A 16,981-nucleotide genomic window follows, 5' to 3' on the forward strand; every position below is an offset into this window, starting at 1 on the left:
AGGGTGGGGAATGGGGCCCAAGTCAAAATATGGGAGGATAGATGGCTGCCAAGACCTCATATTTTGACCTCTAACAATGGCAGGAGTCCAACAGAAGATGTCACTCGGGTGGAAGACTTAATTGACCCCAATCTAAGGAGTTGGGATATCAGATTGCTAGGCGACCTCTTCTCACAAGAGTGTGTGGAGACTATAAGAACCATTCCCATCAGGATGGGTAACAGGGAGGATCAATTGGGCTGGGAGTGCACCTCAAATGGCATGTTCACTGTCAGGAGTGCTTATCACCTCCATCGTGCATTACAACCCAGCAGTGACAGTGGGCCCTCAGCTAGCCCCAATAGGGAGGGTTTCTGGAGATCCTTGTGGAAGCTACAAGTGCCGAATGGGATAAGAATGTTCCTGTGGAGAGCATGCACTGAATCATTACCCACTTTCAGTAACTTAAAAAAGAGGAATATAAGGGATGCCTCACTATGTCCAATATGCCTCTTGGAGGAAGAAACAGCAGGACATGTATTGTGGGGTTGTGGTGCTGCGCAGGATGTGTGGGGACAAGCCAGCAAGCCACTACAAAAATTGTCTTTGAATGACATTTCTTTCAAGTCCATCTGGGAGCAAATGACAGATAAACTAGCTCAGAAGGAGCTGGAAACAGTAGGGTCGATAGCCAAACTTATTTGGGCTAGAAGGAATGATTTCGTGCATGGGAAGGACCTAAACCAACCCAGTTCCATCATCCAAAGATCTCACACTGAGTTAAATTGCTTTAGAGCAATTAAAGCAAAGGTTCCCCAAAGTATGATAAGATCATCTACCTCACCTCAGACTTGGAAGAAACCACCCGAGGGGTGTTACAAGTTGAACTGGGATGCATCTCTCAATACCACAAAGGGCCTGGTTGGAGTTGGAGCCATTATTAGAGACTGCTGTGGGAGGGTCATGGGAACACTTAGAGCTCGAAGGGAAGTCACTCTATCTCCTTATGCTGCAGAGGCGTATGCTTTGATGTTGGCTGTCCTGTTTTGTAAAGAGTCTGGTATCAGTGAGATCATGTTGGAAGGAGACTCTCTTCAGGTTGTCAAACAAATCAGGGGTAAAGAGGAAGACAGGAGCATAGGAGGACTCATAGTCGAGGACACAGTTTCTCTTTTGAGGTCTTTTGTTACATGGAGTGTGTGTCATACTAAAAGGGATGCTAATGTGGCAGCACATGTGCTGGCCAAGAATGCCCTTTTGAGTGAATTTGATCGCTATGATCTAGAAGATATTCCTTGTTGTATTAAGCAAGTTGTTGCTAGTGATGCTTGTAACCTTTGACTTAATCCAATGAAGTGGTTCTTCTCAAAAAAAAAAAAAAAAAAAAAAATGCCCCGTACGCTGGGCCAGATTAATCAAAATATCCTCTCCGTACTTTCTTTTCTTCAAGTCTCAAGGTTGGTTTGAACTTTGAACATTTGATACCCAAACCCTAATTTACGGCTCAAGTTTGATTGCCCGCTCCCAATTACTTTTCTTTCTTAATTAGTGATTAAAAAATTATTTTTTAATAATATTGTGAATTTTTTTATTTTTAAAAATATATATAAGAATATAACAAATATGAATGAAAAAAATAAAAAATTTATTTTGCCTTACTTGGTGGGTATTTGGACTACATCTCTCGAGGGATGTAGCACGACTTTTTCTTGCATGGCGTACACTCTACACATATTGCTTTGTCGTTCTCGTTTAGAAAACAAAACCATAATTTACTCTTAAATTGATACGGTTTTGGTTTTATTAGTCTCGATTTATTTTTACGACATGTCTTATCTCATTTGATTTCATTAAATGCCTTTGTGATTTTGAGAAGAGGAAAACAAATTAGAAAAACTTGAGTTCACTGGAATTAGGCCGACCAACAGGGCCATTTTGAAGGAGGAAACAATTTTTTTTTTTTGTTGTAACTTGTGGGGTGTGGACAAAGTGATACCACCAACGAACAAATGTTCACATCTGAATCCTTGTTAAGAGTTCGTTTTGATATATCGAAAAATGGGCACTGATACCTTATATAAATTGATACATTTTTCCAAATTTTCCTTCGTGTGAGATTTGAAAGCGAACGTTGTTCACAATAGGAATATTGGAAGAGAGATAAGTAGGAATATTTATTAAATATTGAACGTTGTTCACAGTATTTTAACAGTCACTTTATATGTAATTTAACTTACAAAAGGCTGCAATTTAACTTCCTGTGTCATGCCCTGGAGTGGTGTCCATTTGAGCCAAAGCAAACTAACCCGACTTCTTCTTCTCTCGGTAAAAGTTCATGGTTCCTTAAATTGTAGCTTCTCTGTAAAAGTTCTTTGCTGCCATGGATGCGAAGAGAAATCCAGGGCTCATCTTTTCTCTACTGTTCCTCTCCTTATCTATCAACAACCATCTCTCACTTGGAGCTGACACCATATCTGCAAACCAATCACTCTCTGGTGACCAAACCATTGTCTCTGATGGTGGGTCCTTCGTGCTGGGTTTCTTCACACCAGGTAACTCTTCGAAATACTATATAGGCATTTGGTATAGCAAAGTTAAAGTCTCTACCCAAACCATTGTGTGGGTGGCAAACAGAGACAAACCGGTCTCTGATAAAAGTTCTTCTGTATTAAGAATCTCAAATGGTAATTTGGTTCTCTTCAATGAATCCAAAATCCCAGTCTGGTCCACAAATTTGAGCTCCACCAATTCAAGTGCTGTAGCAGCTGTTCTTCTAGATGAAGGAAATCTTGTTCTTAGAGATTCGTCTTCTAATTTATCAGACCATTTATGGCGAAGTTTTGATCACCCAACTCATACATGGCTTCCTCGTGGTAAGCTTGGATTGAACAAAATTACAAATGAAAACCAACGTCTCATATCATGGAAGAATTCAGAGGATCCTGCACCAGGACTATTCTCTCTTGAGCTCGACGCAAACATTAGTTCGTATATTATTCGCTGGAATAGGTCCATCCAGTACTGGACTAGTGGACCTTGGGATGGGAAAATTTTTACCCTAGTTCCTGAAATGAGGGTCAATTATATCTACAACTTCAGATATATTAACGATACGAATCAGAGTTATTTCACCTGTTCTGTTTCCGATCCTTCCATCCTATCTCAATTCGTAATGGATGTTTCTGGGAAGATAAGGAAATCCACAAGGTTAACTAATACCAATAATTGGTTTTTGTTTTGGTCACAACCGAAAACGCAATGCGAGGTTTATGCTTTTTGCGGGGCCTTCGGCAGCTGCGATCAGCTATCCCAGCCTTTTTGCAAGTGTTTGAAAGGGTTTGCTTACAAATCGACCAAGGACTGGAATTTGTTGGATTATTCTGGTGGTTGCGTGAGGAAAACCCCCTTACAGTGTGAGAATACCAGTCCTGCTAATGGGCAGAAGGACAAGTTCTTGACAATGCCCAACATGAATTTGCCTGTACAAGCACAATTTTTTTGGGTTGGAACCGTTGCTGGATGTGAATCATCCTGTTTGAATAGCTGCTCTTGCACTGCTTATGCTTATGACGTCAATAATTGTTCAATCTGGACTGGAGAGATCTTCAATCTGAAGCAACTCACAGAAAATGATATAGGTGCAAGAACTCTATATCTCAGACTGGCAGCTTCAGAGTTTTCAAGCCACGAAAATAATAATGGAATGGTTGTTGGTGCTGTTGTGGGTTCAGTTGCAGGGGTAGCACTTCTACTCAGCCTTATTGTGTTTGTAATCCTTAGGCAAAGGAAGAGAGCTGGTGGAACAGCAAAATCAGTAGAGGTTCTTTGATGGCATTCGAGTACAGGGACTTGCAAAACGCGACCAAAAATTTCTCGGACAAGTTAGGGGGAGGAGGTTTTGGTTCTGTTTTCAAAGGGACGTTACCTGATTCAACAGCCATAGCAGTCAAGAAACTTGAAAGCATCAGCCAAGGAGAGAAGCAATTCCGCACAGAAGTCAGCACAATTGGGACAATCCAACATGTAAATCTGGTTCGGCTTCGTGGATTCTGCTCGGACGGTTCTAGAAAGTTGTTGGTATATGATTACATGCCGAATGGCTCTTTAGAATCTCAACTTTTCCACGAAAAGAATCCCAATCAGGTTTTGGACTGGAAAACAAGATACCAGATTGCTCTCGGAACAGCGAGAGGGTTAGTTTATCTACACGAGAAATGCAGAGAGTGCATCGTACATTGTGACATAAAACCCGAAAACATTCTTCTAGATGCGGAGTTTTGTCCAAAAGTTGCAGACTTTGGCCTGGCAAAGCTTGTGGGGCGGGAGTTCAGCCGAGTACTGACAACCATGAGAGGCACAAGAGGTTATCTTGCTCCGGAGTGGATTTCAGGGGTGGCCATTACGACCAAGGCTGATGTTTACAGCTACGGAATGATGCTTTTCGAATTTATCTCAGGAAGGAGAAACTCAGAGGCATCTGCAGATGGCAAAACTAGATTCTTCCCAATTTGTGTTGCAAGCATTATGAAAGAAGGGGGCGATGTCCTTAGGCTTTTAGACCCCAGGTTGGAGGGAAATGCTGATGTAGAAGAGCTCACAAGATTTTGCAGAGTTGCCTGTTGGTGCATCCAAGATGATGAATCTAATAGGCCACCAATGAGTCAGGTAGTTCAAATTCTGGAGGGAGTTTTAGAAGTGAATCCCGCCCCAATTCCAAGATCTCTTCTAGTGTTTGATGACAACCGGGAGAACATAATTTTCTTCACCGAGTCATCCTCGAGCCAAAGTTCACAGGCACGAAGCAACACCTCAGCTGCTTCCTGCCAGTCGAAGAGTGACGGCCAGCAACAAGTTCGGAGACCCGAAGAGCAGTTGAGTGAGGACGTTTGAGCTCGTATGCGTGGTAAGAATGTACGTAAGTTCTTAATTTATTTTTGTGCTAGGATGTTTGTATATTCATTGGAACCATTGCTCCGCTTAGAAAGGAAAAAAAAAAAAAAAAATGGGAGGTTTCAGGTTTGCTTTGAAACTTGACTTCTACGGTAGTTATTGGCGATTTTCATTTTACTATGTTTATTTGGTGATGTAAATGAGTCGAGTTTGAATGAACAGTAGGTGGTCAAACTCTGTTCAATTAATTTTTATTCGAATGTGAGTCGAGTCTGAGCTGATTACCTAATTGCTTTTATGTTTACGAAGTTCATTTATTTCTTGAACAAGTTTAGGCTTATTTAAGACTGCAAGTACTTCAGATTTTTACCAAATAGAACCGCTATGTGCCCATGACAACAGCAGGAAACTCTGAGAATAAAACTGACTATAAATGCTAAGTAGTTATTTCTACTAATTGATGCAGCCAAACCAAACACAGTATTAGTGGCATTTTGATTCAAGTACTCTCTCCCCAAGTCCATTTTCACAGACTTTAACTTGTCCGGGACAAAGTTTACCCATTTTTTGGCTGGTAACATGGAGAAGAGGAGGGGAGATTGTATGGATTCTGTTAAGTAAAATACCATCGATTGAATCAACCAGGTCTCAGTAGCATCGACTTTTAGCAACATTTTGTTTATACAATTGTATCTGCACGAGCCAACTTGAGAGAAACTTGTTGGAAACAAGGCCTAGTTTCAATTGGGATGTATCTAAATGTTCAAGTTTCAATTGGTTTTTGATTTTTTTCCTTTGAGAGTTAAATTAAAGTAAATATTTTTAGAATATTATTTTTGTTTTGAAATTTGAAAAAGTTGTAATGATTAAATGAGATGAGATAGTTGAGATGCTTCTTAGTTTTTATTTATTTTTTTATGTGGCTAAGTATGTATGATGTGCTTACTGGCATCATACTGCAAGCAAAAGAAAATTTAATTTTCAGTTCTGTTCTTATATCTGCAACATCCATAGAATCCTTGGCTAAAAATTTCTGTCTCCACCCATAATTCCAGGGACAGTTTTTGACGATTTACCATGTTCTCTTATTTTCATTTATTAATTAAAAAAAACATGGCCCCAGGAGAATGGTAAGGGTGAACTTTTATTTTATTTTATTTTATTTTATTTTTTAAAAATATTATTAATCAGAAAATAGGCAAAACCCGTGTACACAGGAAGTATACATAACACCTATGGACGTTCTATGTGCGATGAATTAAAGACAGGAACTCATGAACATTGTCTCTGTTTGATACAATAGCGGAAAACCAAAGCAATAAAGTGTGTAGGAAAAAATTCTTCAACTCTGCCAGAGAGTGTTCCTTGTCTTCAAAGCAGCGCGCATTTCTTTCCAACCAAATACACCACATAAGATACAGCGGGATCATCTTTCACACTGCTACCACTGGATGACATCCTTGTATCTTCCTCCAACAACCCAACAAATCTACCACTCTCAAGGGCATAACCCATGCAACATCAACCCTTTGGAAAATCTCATCACACAACTCCCTTGTAACGTCACAATGTACTAGGAGGTGATCAACAGATTCTCCATTCTTTTTACACAAATAACACCAATCCATCACTATGCACCCCCTCTTCCTCAGGTTATCCATAGTCAAGATCTTCCCAAGGGCTACATTTCATACAAAAAATGCCACTTTAGAAGGCACACGAGACTTCCAAATGCTTTTCCAAGGAAATGGAGAGTGGTCTTGTGATGATAAGAGTTTATAATGAGCCTTTACGGTTAATTTTTTCTGATTATTAGACCTCTACTTCAAGCGGTCACACTGTGCCATATGAGTTCCCATGGAGTATAGTAGGCTGAGAAAATCTGAAACAATAGGTAATTCCCAATCATGAAAGTCCCTGATAAAGGAACATTCTACTGATGAGCACCATGAAGGAATAACCGCACATCTGCCACTGAAGCCTCCCTATTAACAGCAATACGAAAAAGAGTTGGATAAACTCTTTCCAATGCATGGTCTCCACACCACACATCTTGTTAGAAGTTGATACGATTACCATCTCCAACTACAAAGCAAACATATCTCTCAAAACAAGACCACCCACTCCTTATGAATTTCCATAAACCCACACCATGGCCCCCTCTCACTTCGTTGGAGCACCAACAACCCCAAGCAGCTCCATATCTTGCATCAATAATTTCTTTCCACAAAGACCCCCCCTCTGAATGATATCTCCATAATCACTTCCCCAATAGGGCTTTATTAAAAGTTCTTAGGTCACACACTCCCAACCCCCCTTGTGTAACTAGAGTACAAACTGTCTTCCAACTAACTAGATGGAATTTCTTCTCCTCCCTCAATCTCTCCCATAAGAATGCCCTTATGGTTTTCTCAATCCTTTTCCCCACCCCTGCCGGTAAAGGAAACAAAGATAAGAAATATGTGGGAAGATTTGAAAGGGTGCTCCTAATAAGAGTAAAATGGCCCCTTTTTGATAAATAAACTCGTTTCCAACCAGCCAACCTTTTCTCTATCTTCTCCACCACCCCATCCCATATAGTTCTAGCCTTAAAAGTTGCATCCAATGGAAGTCCCAAATATTTCAAAGGCAAAGAAGACACCTGATAGTCAATAAGCTTGCTAGACTGCGTATATTTGAGAGCACACCCACCAGAACCATCTTAGACTTACCAAGATTCACTTTGAGTCCCAACACTGTGTTACAACCCCTAGAAAATTCACCTTGTGACAAGCCTTGACACTGCCCTTGGGAGGCAAGGACAGCACCTTGGCTAGCCCACAAGTATGCCTTGGCTCGTGGGGTGACACACACGGGGCACCCAGCATGCATGCATGCCTTGGCCCGCGTGGTGGCACATACGGGGTACCCAGCATGCGGGCTAGCGTGGCTAGTGAGAGCTTGCTTGCGCACACATCCTGGCGCCACATGCCCATGCGAGTCTTAATGTGCAGGCCCATGCGCACCATGGTGGGCCGCGTGGCCCTTGCACGCACCCATGCACTGCAAGGCCTTGCGTGGCACTTCCAGCCCACGCAGCCATACTTCAGCAAGGCTAGTGGCATGCCCACTAGGCATGCCATCAAGCACACGGCTCTAGCCCGTGCCTTGTAGAGCAGGTCAGGTAGGCATGTCATCTAGCGCACGGCTCCAGCCCATGCCTTGCAGAGCAAGTCAGTGGCATGCCCACTAGGCAAGCCACCCAGCGCATGGCTCCTACCCATGCCTTACAGACTCAGCACCTAGGCCATGCCATGCACCACCTTGACTCACCATCAGTAAGCCATGCTGCACCACCTGACCATGGACCAACCCAAAGACAGTCGTACACCCATTTAGCCCACCATGGGCCATGCATGCCACGGCTAGCCTTGGTCCATGACAACTATCATGTTATTTATTTTATTTATTTAATTTTATTTAGTTATTTATTTTCAAGGGACCTATTGAGAGTTTCAAATTTGTTTTGCTTATAAATAGGACATCTTTCATTTGCTTTAGGATTTTTTGGCAAACTCCTAGAGGGAAGACTATTGTTTGAGATATCACAAACCGGTGCCTTGCACTTGGGTTTTTGGATGCAATTCGTGAATCCCAAAGAGAGGACCACACCTTGCAATTCATGAATAGGTGTGTTTCATTTATTTTGTTCTTGCAACTTGGTGCAATTCGTGAATCCAAGTTGTTGTTATCCTTGTTTTTATCAAGTTACAATTCATGAGGTTTATTTCAACTATTGTGCAATCCGTGAATCATTAGTTGATTTGTTACCTTTGTTCATTCAAGTTCATAAGTTTGTGCTATTGTTCTTGAGTGTTCTTCTTTGTTCTTGAGTGTTCATCATTTTGTTCTTGAGTGTTCATCATTTTATTCTTGGTGTTGATTCTTCATTTGCCTCATTTGATCCATCCAAGCACTTAGTGCTGCCCACTATAGTGTTTGCCCTAGTCCATCTCCAATGCTTCATAAGGAAACTCATTCCTTATAGGAGCCTTGACTTCCTCCAATTCCAATCCCTTAATTTAAGGAATTGATAATCCTCTCCAATCCTTTAAATCCCTCATCTCTTGATTTAAGGAATTGTCAATCATCTTTAATTCCTTAAATCTCTCATCCCTTAAATCTCTCAAGTCCACTTTGACTTACTAAACTAGCCCCACCAAATCCTCAAGGATTCCTACCACTTAGGAATCCTTCCAAAATCCTATCCTCCATCCACTCAAATTACTCAATCCATCAAACCACCCGATCCTTCAAATCACTCCATTCCTAGAATTCCTCAAGTCAAGCAAAATCCTAAACCTCCATCCTAGCCGTCTATTATACATCTTCCAAACCCTAAACCCCATCTTCCAAGTGGCGCAAACCCTAGCCCACTCTAATGCCTTGCGCCCATCACCATTGAACCCACCACAATCCCTTGCCCATTTCCATCACTCCATAAACCCATTTTTGCCCAAATACCTAACCACACCATACCCCAGTGGTCCTCTTGACCACCATTGCTCGAGAACCAAGCAAGAGAGGAATAATGATCCGGTCATCACAAGACCACCATTGGTGTGGAGGACTTATTGTCTGGGCATCTAACAATTTGGTGCTTTCATTGAGAGGATTCTTGTTTGGTGTTCTTGAGAAGTTCTCACTTCTCCAAGAGGTAAACAACGTGTTAACTCAATCCCTTGTGAATTTGATTGGGAGGTCCACGGAGGACCTCGACATTGTTTACTTTGTATTGCTTGAGAAATTGAAAATTGAAGTTTGAGGGTTGAGGTAGAGTACAGGGTAGTGTGATTGTTGGGATCAACCACACAAGTTGGTGGAAGACCCAAGGTTGGACCTTTTGTGCAAGAAGGGTAAATCATCTTTGAAGGTGGGAAACCCAAGGTTGGACTTGTGAACTAAAAGCAAGCTCCACCCACTAAATTGCTAGCCATGAGTCGTGTGGTTCAAGAGGAGGAACAAGGTGGTTCGAACCGGGAATACATAGAGGCTATAGAAAGGCAAGGCTTAAGGCTTGACCACCTCCTCAATGAGGTCAAGACTACCTTGGCCGAATTTACAATGTCCTTGAATGCTACCAACCGTGCGATTGAGGAGAGTAGAAGGGACATGAGACCTTAAAGAGGGAGACCAATGTAAGCCTGGAGAGGCTTGAGAGGAGAATAGTGGAAACTAATGGACACAGACCACCACCAAGTCCGAATAGGCAAGGGCATGAGGTCCTTGTGGATGAGGCCGAGACAAGTGGGTCCTTACGTGAGCTACCACAAAATGAGTTTAGAAGGAGTGGTAGAATTGAAAACAATTGAGTTGTTGTTGAGAGATGGATCCCCAATATTGATCAACCCACTAGAACCCATAGTGTGAGAGAAGAGTATCAAGATGTAAGGCTTGAGAGGTCACCAAGAGAAGAAGTTTTTGAGGGGGGATTTGAGCATGAGTATGGTTATGAGAGGCCTTGTGGCCGTGGAGGCCATTATGAGAGAAAAAAAGACCATCATGAGCGAGGGTATGATGTTGACCACCATGAAGATAGAAGGGGAAACCGAGCTTATGACCGGGGACCTAAGAGGCCAAAGGTGGATTTTCCCAATTTTAATGGGGGGGATCCATATGAATGGCTTGACAAGGTTGACCACTCCTTCCATGTGTATGAGGTGCCCAGACATGAGAGGGTGTCAATGGCGTGTTTTTATTTAGAGGGGAAAGCAAGTAAGTGGTGGAGGTGGATCCGAGACCAATATGAGAAGGAGAGGAGAAGATTGGGTTGGATGACTTTTGAGAAAGAGTTCTTCATGCAATTTGGGCCATCCCCTACCATTAATCACCATGGCCAACTTGCCAAGTTGAGGCAAGAAGGCAAAGTGCATAGTTACATTGAAGAGTTTAGGCAACTACAAACTCTTGTGAGAGGGTGGTCCGAGGAGGCCCTTGTGGGCACATTTGTGGATGGGTTGAAACCTTGGATAGCCAAGGAAATTAAGTTGAAGCAACCCTCTAAGATTCAAGAAGCTATGAGGATGGCGGAGATCCTAGAAGAGAGCACTAATTTGGAGAAACGTCAATCTAAGGAAATGAGGAGTAAGGTTACTACTCCCTTGCAAACCAATGTTCCTTGGAAAGGCAAGGAGGAAATGGGTAGTGCTTCTAAATCTAAGCCACTTGAAGTGAAGAAGTTTTCAAGAGAAGAGGTCCAAGATAGAATAAAGAAGGGCCTTTGTTTTAAGTGTGGAGAGAAATGGGGCATAGGGCACACATGTAGATCAGGACAAGTGTACATGTTGGTTGATGAGAGAAGTGAGGAAGAGGATGATGGTTATTTTGTGGAATCCTCTAGCCAAGAAAACAACCAAGAGGAGACCAAAGTGAACAAAAATTATGAGGAAGCCGAGTTGTCCCTTAATACCTTGATGGGGACCCAAAAACATACCTCTATGAGGGTAATGGCATGGATAGGAATAATTGAAGTCCCTTTGTTGGTAGATAGTGGCTCCACACATAACTTCATCAACTCCACCCTTGTTGCCAAGGTTGGGTTGAATCTGATTGCTATAGAGCCATTTGAGGTAAAGATGGCTAGTGGGGACAAGATGAAATGTGAATGGCTAGTGAAAGAAGTAAAAATGAATGTGCAAGGAGTGAGAGTAGTGGCGGATTTACACATAGTTCCTTTGGTGGAGCTTGATGTTGTATTGGGCAATCCATGGCTCAAGGGCCTTGGAAGGGTAGTGCTTGACAACAACAAAAGGACCATGGAATTCAAGCTAGGGTCCAAGAAGAATGTATGGGTATCTTTAGCATCCAAGGAGGTCAAGTCGGGTGAGGTCTCAATGTTAGAAAAGTTGGGCAAAGGAGAGGCACATTGTTTTGCCATGGAGATGGCTAAGGAAGAGAATGAGGAAAGGGCATAGACATTTTGAAATTTAATCCTTGAGGGCAAGGATGCTCTTGAAGAGAAGGGGAATATTACAACCCCTATAAAAGTCATCTTAGGACAAGCCTTGACACTGCCCTTAGGAGGCAAGGACAGCACCTTGGCTAGCCCACAAGCATGCCTTGGCTCGTGGGGTGACACGCACGGGGTGCCCAGCATGCGGTGGCATACACGGGGCACCCAGCATGCGGGCTAGCATGGTTAGTGAGAGCTTGCTTGCGTGTGCAACCTGGCACCGCATGCCCATGTGAGTCTCAGTGCGCAGACCCATACGCACCATGGTGGGCCGCGTGGCCCTTGCATGCACCCATGCACCGCAAGGCCTTGCACGACACTTCCAGCCCACCTAGCCATACTTCAGCAGGCATGCCACCCAGCGTATGGCTCCAGCCCATGCCTTGCAGACTCAGTGCCTAGGCCACCAACCTAAGCCATGTCGTGCACTACCATGACTCACCATCAGTTAGCCATGCCGCACCACGTGACCATGGACCAACCCAAAGAACGCCGTGCACCCACTTAGCCCACCATGGGCCATGCATGCCACGGCTAGCCTTGGTCCATGACCACTATCATGTTATTTATTTTATTTATTTAATTTTATTTAGTTATTTATTTTCAAGGGACCTATTGGAGGTTTCCAATTTGTTTTGCTTATAAATAGGACATCTTTCATTTGCTTTAGGATCTTTTGGCTCACTCCTAGAGGGAAGACTATTGTTTGAGAGATCACAAACCGGTGCCTTGCACTTGGGCTTTTTGGGTGCAATTCGTGAATCCCAAATAGAGGATTACACCTTGCAATTCGTGAATAGGTGTGATTAATTTATCTTGTTCTTACAACTTGGTGCAATTTGTGAATCCAAGTTGTTGTTATCCTTATTTTTATCAAGTTACAATTCATGAGGTTTATTTCAACTATTATGCAATCCGTTAATCATTAGTAGATTTGTAACTTTTGTTCATTCAATTTCATAAGTTTGTACTATTGTTCTTGAGTGTTCTTCATTATTCTTGAGTATTCTTCTTTGTTCTTGAGTGTTCATCATTTTGTTCTTGGTGTTGATTCTTCATTTGCCTCATTTGATCCATCCAAGCACTTAGTGCCGCCCACTATAGTGTTTGCCCTAGTCCATCTCCAATGTTCCATAAGGAAATTCATTCCTTATAGGAGTCTTGACTTCCTCCAATTCCAATCTCTTAATTTAAGGAAGTGATAATCCTCTCCAATCCCTTAAATCCCTCATCCCTTGATTTAAGGAATTGTCAATCATTTTCAATTCCTTAAATCTCTCATCCCTTAAATCTCTTAAGTCTACTTTGACTTATCAAACTAGTTCCACCAAATCCTTAAGGATTCCTACTATTTAGGAATCCTCCCAAAATCCTATCCTCCATCCACTCAAATCACTCAATCCCTCAAACCACCCTATCCCTCAAATCACTCCATTCCTAAAATTCCTCAAGTCAAGCAAAACCCTAAACCTCCATCCTAGCCGTCCATTATACATCTTCCAAACCCTAAACCCTATCTTCCAAGTGGCGCCAACCCTAGCCCACTCTAGTGCCTTGCGCCCATCACCATTGAACCCACCACAATCCCTTGCCCATTTCCATCACTCTATACACCCATCTTTGCCCAAACACCTAACCACACCATACCCCAATGGTCATCTTGACCACCATTGCTCGAGAACCAAACAAGAGAGGAACAAGGATCCGGTCATCACAAGACCACCATTGGAGTGAAGGACTTATTGTCTAGGGACTTGACCGGGGTCCCTAACACACTACTTCAAAACACAGTAACAATGCACGTAGAGTTTGAATCTGGTTGTTATCTGTTTCACAGAAAAGTAAAGTATCGTCTGCAAATAAAAGATGAGAGATAGTAACAGAGCCACCAGTGCCATTACCCACCTGAAAACTAGATAAGATACCTCCACCAACTATGCCCTGCACCATCCAGTTAAGAGCCTCCATAACTATAACAAACAAAAGGGGAGATAAAGGATCTCCTTGTCACAAACCCTGAGAACTATCAAAAAATCCAGCAAGTGTACCATTTACTATAACTGAGAACCGAGTAGTTGAAATGCAATGACTCATCCAGGCAATCCACCTATCACCAAAACCACACCTCCTGAGCAGGTATAAGAGGAATTCCCAATTCACATGATCATACGCCTTCTCCATGTCAAGCTTGCATATGATGCTTGAGCCCCCTCTCTCAATCTATGGATCAAGCATTCATTTGCAATGAGCACCGAGTCAAGAATTTGTCTTCCACGAATAAATGCATTTTGAGGCTTGGAAATAATATGTTCCAACACCGGGCTTAGCAGGTTAGCAAGAACCTTTGAGATAATCTTATACACTCCACTGATCAAGCTTATAGGATGGAAGTCCTAAATAATCGAAGCCTCGTGTCTCTAGGAATGAGCGCAATGAAAGTTGCATTAAGGGATTTTTCAAACTTTTGAAAAGAATGAAATTCGCTAAAGACCTGCAGAACATTCCCTTTGACAATGTCCCAACAAGTTTGAAAGAACCCCATAGAAAAACCATCCGACCTGGCGCTTTATCCTTAGTCATACCAACAATGACCTTGTAGATCTCATCTTCATTGAAAGGTCTCTCCAAGATGCTCACGTTTGGAGAGTCAATAGCATCAAAATATAAAGCATCAAGCTTCTGCCTCCACTCAGCCGGTTCTGAGAGAAGGGTCACAGAATAATCCACGATATGATTTTCTAAGTCCACGAGAGAGGATAACACCTGAGTGCTTGAGTGTAGCGACTCTATAGCATCATTGCGTCGATGTGAGTTTGCCACTTTGTGAAGGTACTTCGTACACTTATCACATTCTTTCAACCAAAGGGCTCTGGATTTTTTACGCCAAGCGGTCTCCTCTGACAACAACACCCTCTCCAAACTTGCCAAGACTTTACCCTTCCTCACAATCATCTCCTCTGATGAATCTCCCGATAATTTCCTCCCCTCTAACTCCTGCAATTCCTCAAAAATGGTAGATTTCTAGTTGTCGATGTGGCCAAAAACTTCCACCCTCCACTTCTTCAAGTCTCGCTTCAGAGCCTTCAGCTTACCTACAAGAATAAAACTTGGGGTACCAGTGAACTGATAAGCAGAGTACCAATTACGCACCATCTCCACAAACCCATCTACAGTAAGCAACATGTTTTCAAACTTGAAATACCGGCGACCACTATGAATGCCCTCACAATCTAGTACAATAGGAAAATGATCTGAGTAGACTCGCGGTAGATGTTTCTGACATACCTCCGGATAGTGGGCTTCCCATGAAGGAGAGACAAGGAATCTGTCCAATTTCAACCATACCCCGAACGTTAGACCAAGTGTATTCACCTCCTACCAGAGGGAGGTCCATAAGGTCCAAATCAAAAATGAACTCAGAGAACTCCTGCATGGCTGTTGAGTTCCGAAGATATCCTGACCTCTTGCTAGGAAAGCGAGTAATGTTGAAATCTCCTCCTATGCACCACGATACATCCCAAAGAGAGTATACACCCACCAACTCTTCCCATAACCTCCTCCTATCCCTGTCCACATTGGGCCCATATGTTCCTACAAAAGCCCATTCCCATCTGTCAGCAATGTTCTTGAATCACAATGCTACTGAGTAATCCTTGATACACTCCTCAATCACCTCAACCACTCTTTTGTCCCATATTAATAACACTCCACTTGACGCTCCTAAGGAGGCCAAGTAGGACCAGCCCGCATATGCGCATCCCCATAAACTTCGCACTATTCTTTTGTCGATAAACCGTAACTTAGTTTCTTGAAAACAAACCACATCACCCTTCCACATCCGCAATAATGTTTTGATACAAAGGCGTTTATTGCGATCATTAAGCCCTTGCACGTTCCAAGAGATAATCTTAGGCTGCATGTAAACTTAGATTGCCCCTCCCTTTCATTCTATCCATACCGCTACTTTCTTCCTTTGCATCATAGTTAATGGAGCAAGTTAGCCTTTTCAATTCTCTATCCCACTTTGTGGCTGACTTCATACGCCTATCCTCAATTGCCATAAGAAGATCCCTAAATTTTTCTTCATTGCCTCCAAACGAAATCACAATAACAGCTTGCATCTCCTCCACTTTTTTGAAAACCCAGTTAGAAGGAACTCTCTCATTATTGAAACTTGGCAGGAGTGTGCTTAACGGAGTTAGCACTGCCCCCTCGCCACCAATACAATCTTTATCCACCAAAGCCAACTGCAAAATCGAATCTGAGTTTGATTCTTTCCCACCAATTAAGTCTTCCATACAAGTTACCTCTTCCACTACTTTAGAAAGCCTTCCAACATCAAGAGAGTTACTTTCCCCAACCTATTCCCATCAGAATTGCCATTCTCCCTTGGGGAGTTACCTAACGGAGGCCTCGAAAGCAAAGAACCACATCCTAACGATTTTAACGGCATTGATGATGCGGTGAGAGCTCCAACCACCTCAAGCGACCTTTTCTGTGAACTCTCTGTTGGCGTTAGAGGCATCTCGATGCTGTGCAAGCACATCTCTTGATCATGTAAGGCTTTCGGCATACAATCCGACACCACGGAACTCTTCGGTGAAGCCACCGGCATATTTTGGCACCCCTAACCCATCGTCGGTGGTGGGGGTTGCGACCCACACGATGACGATGGTACATCGTCACGCGTACGTTGCCTTCAGGACTAGGGGTCCATCGCTTGGAACTGAAGAACAGGCTGCGCCTGAGCCTGATTAGAAGGCATAATAGGCACAGCACTCAGGCCTGAGAGGCATATTGGGGCCAGGCCATCAGTCTGTAGGAAAGGCCTGCACTGTTGAACCACACAGTGCAAGTATTTGGGCCCATTAGGCCCAACTGATGCCAGGCCCTTCCCCTTATTATGAAGATGGGGCCCAAAAAGTACCTCATTATCAAAGCCCAGCTCAACCTGAGCACCTGTAACCTGATCCAGCCCCATAACCTCAACGCAGCGTTTCAGTAATCCCATATTCATTTGCAAAGTAGCCACTTGCTTCTCCATTTTAGCCAACGCATGCATCAAAATTTTGCATGTTTAGTCCCGACACCTTCTAACCATTCCCTGTGCACTATTGATCT

General features: G+C 42.9%; 1 pseudogene; it reads left to right on the plus strand.

The window, feature by feature from the left end:
* Positions 1 to 2,278: 2,278 nt before the first annotated feature.
* On the plus strand, positions 2,279 to 4,872 carry LOC122303877 (annotated as a pseudogene).
* Positions 4,873 to 16,981: the final 12,109 nt, after the last annotated feature.

This window comes from Carya illinoinensis, chromosome 3 (genome assembly GCF_018687715.1).
Source record: "Carya illinoinensis cultivar Pawnee chromosome 3, C.illinoinensisPawnee_v1, whole genome shotgun sequence".
NCBI lineage: Eukaryota > Viridiplantae > Streptophyta > Magnoliopsida > Fagales > Juglandaceae > Carya > Carya illinoinensis.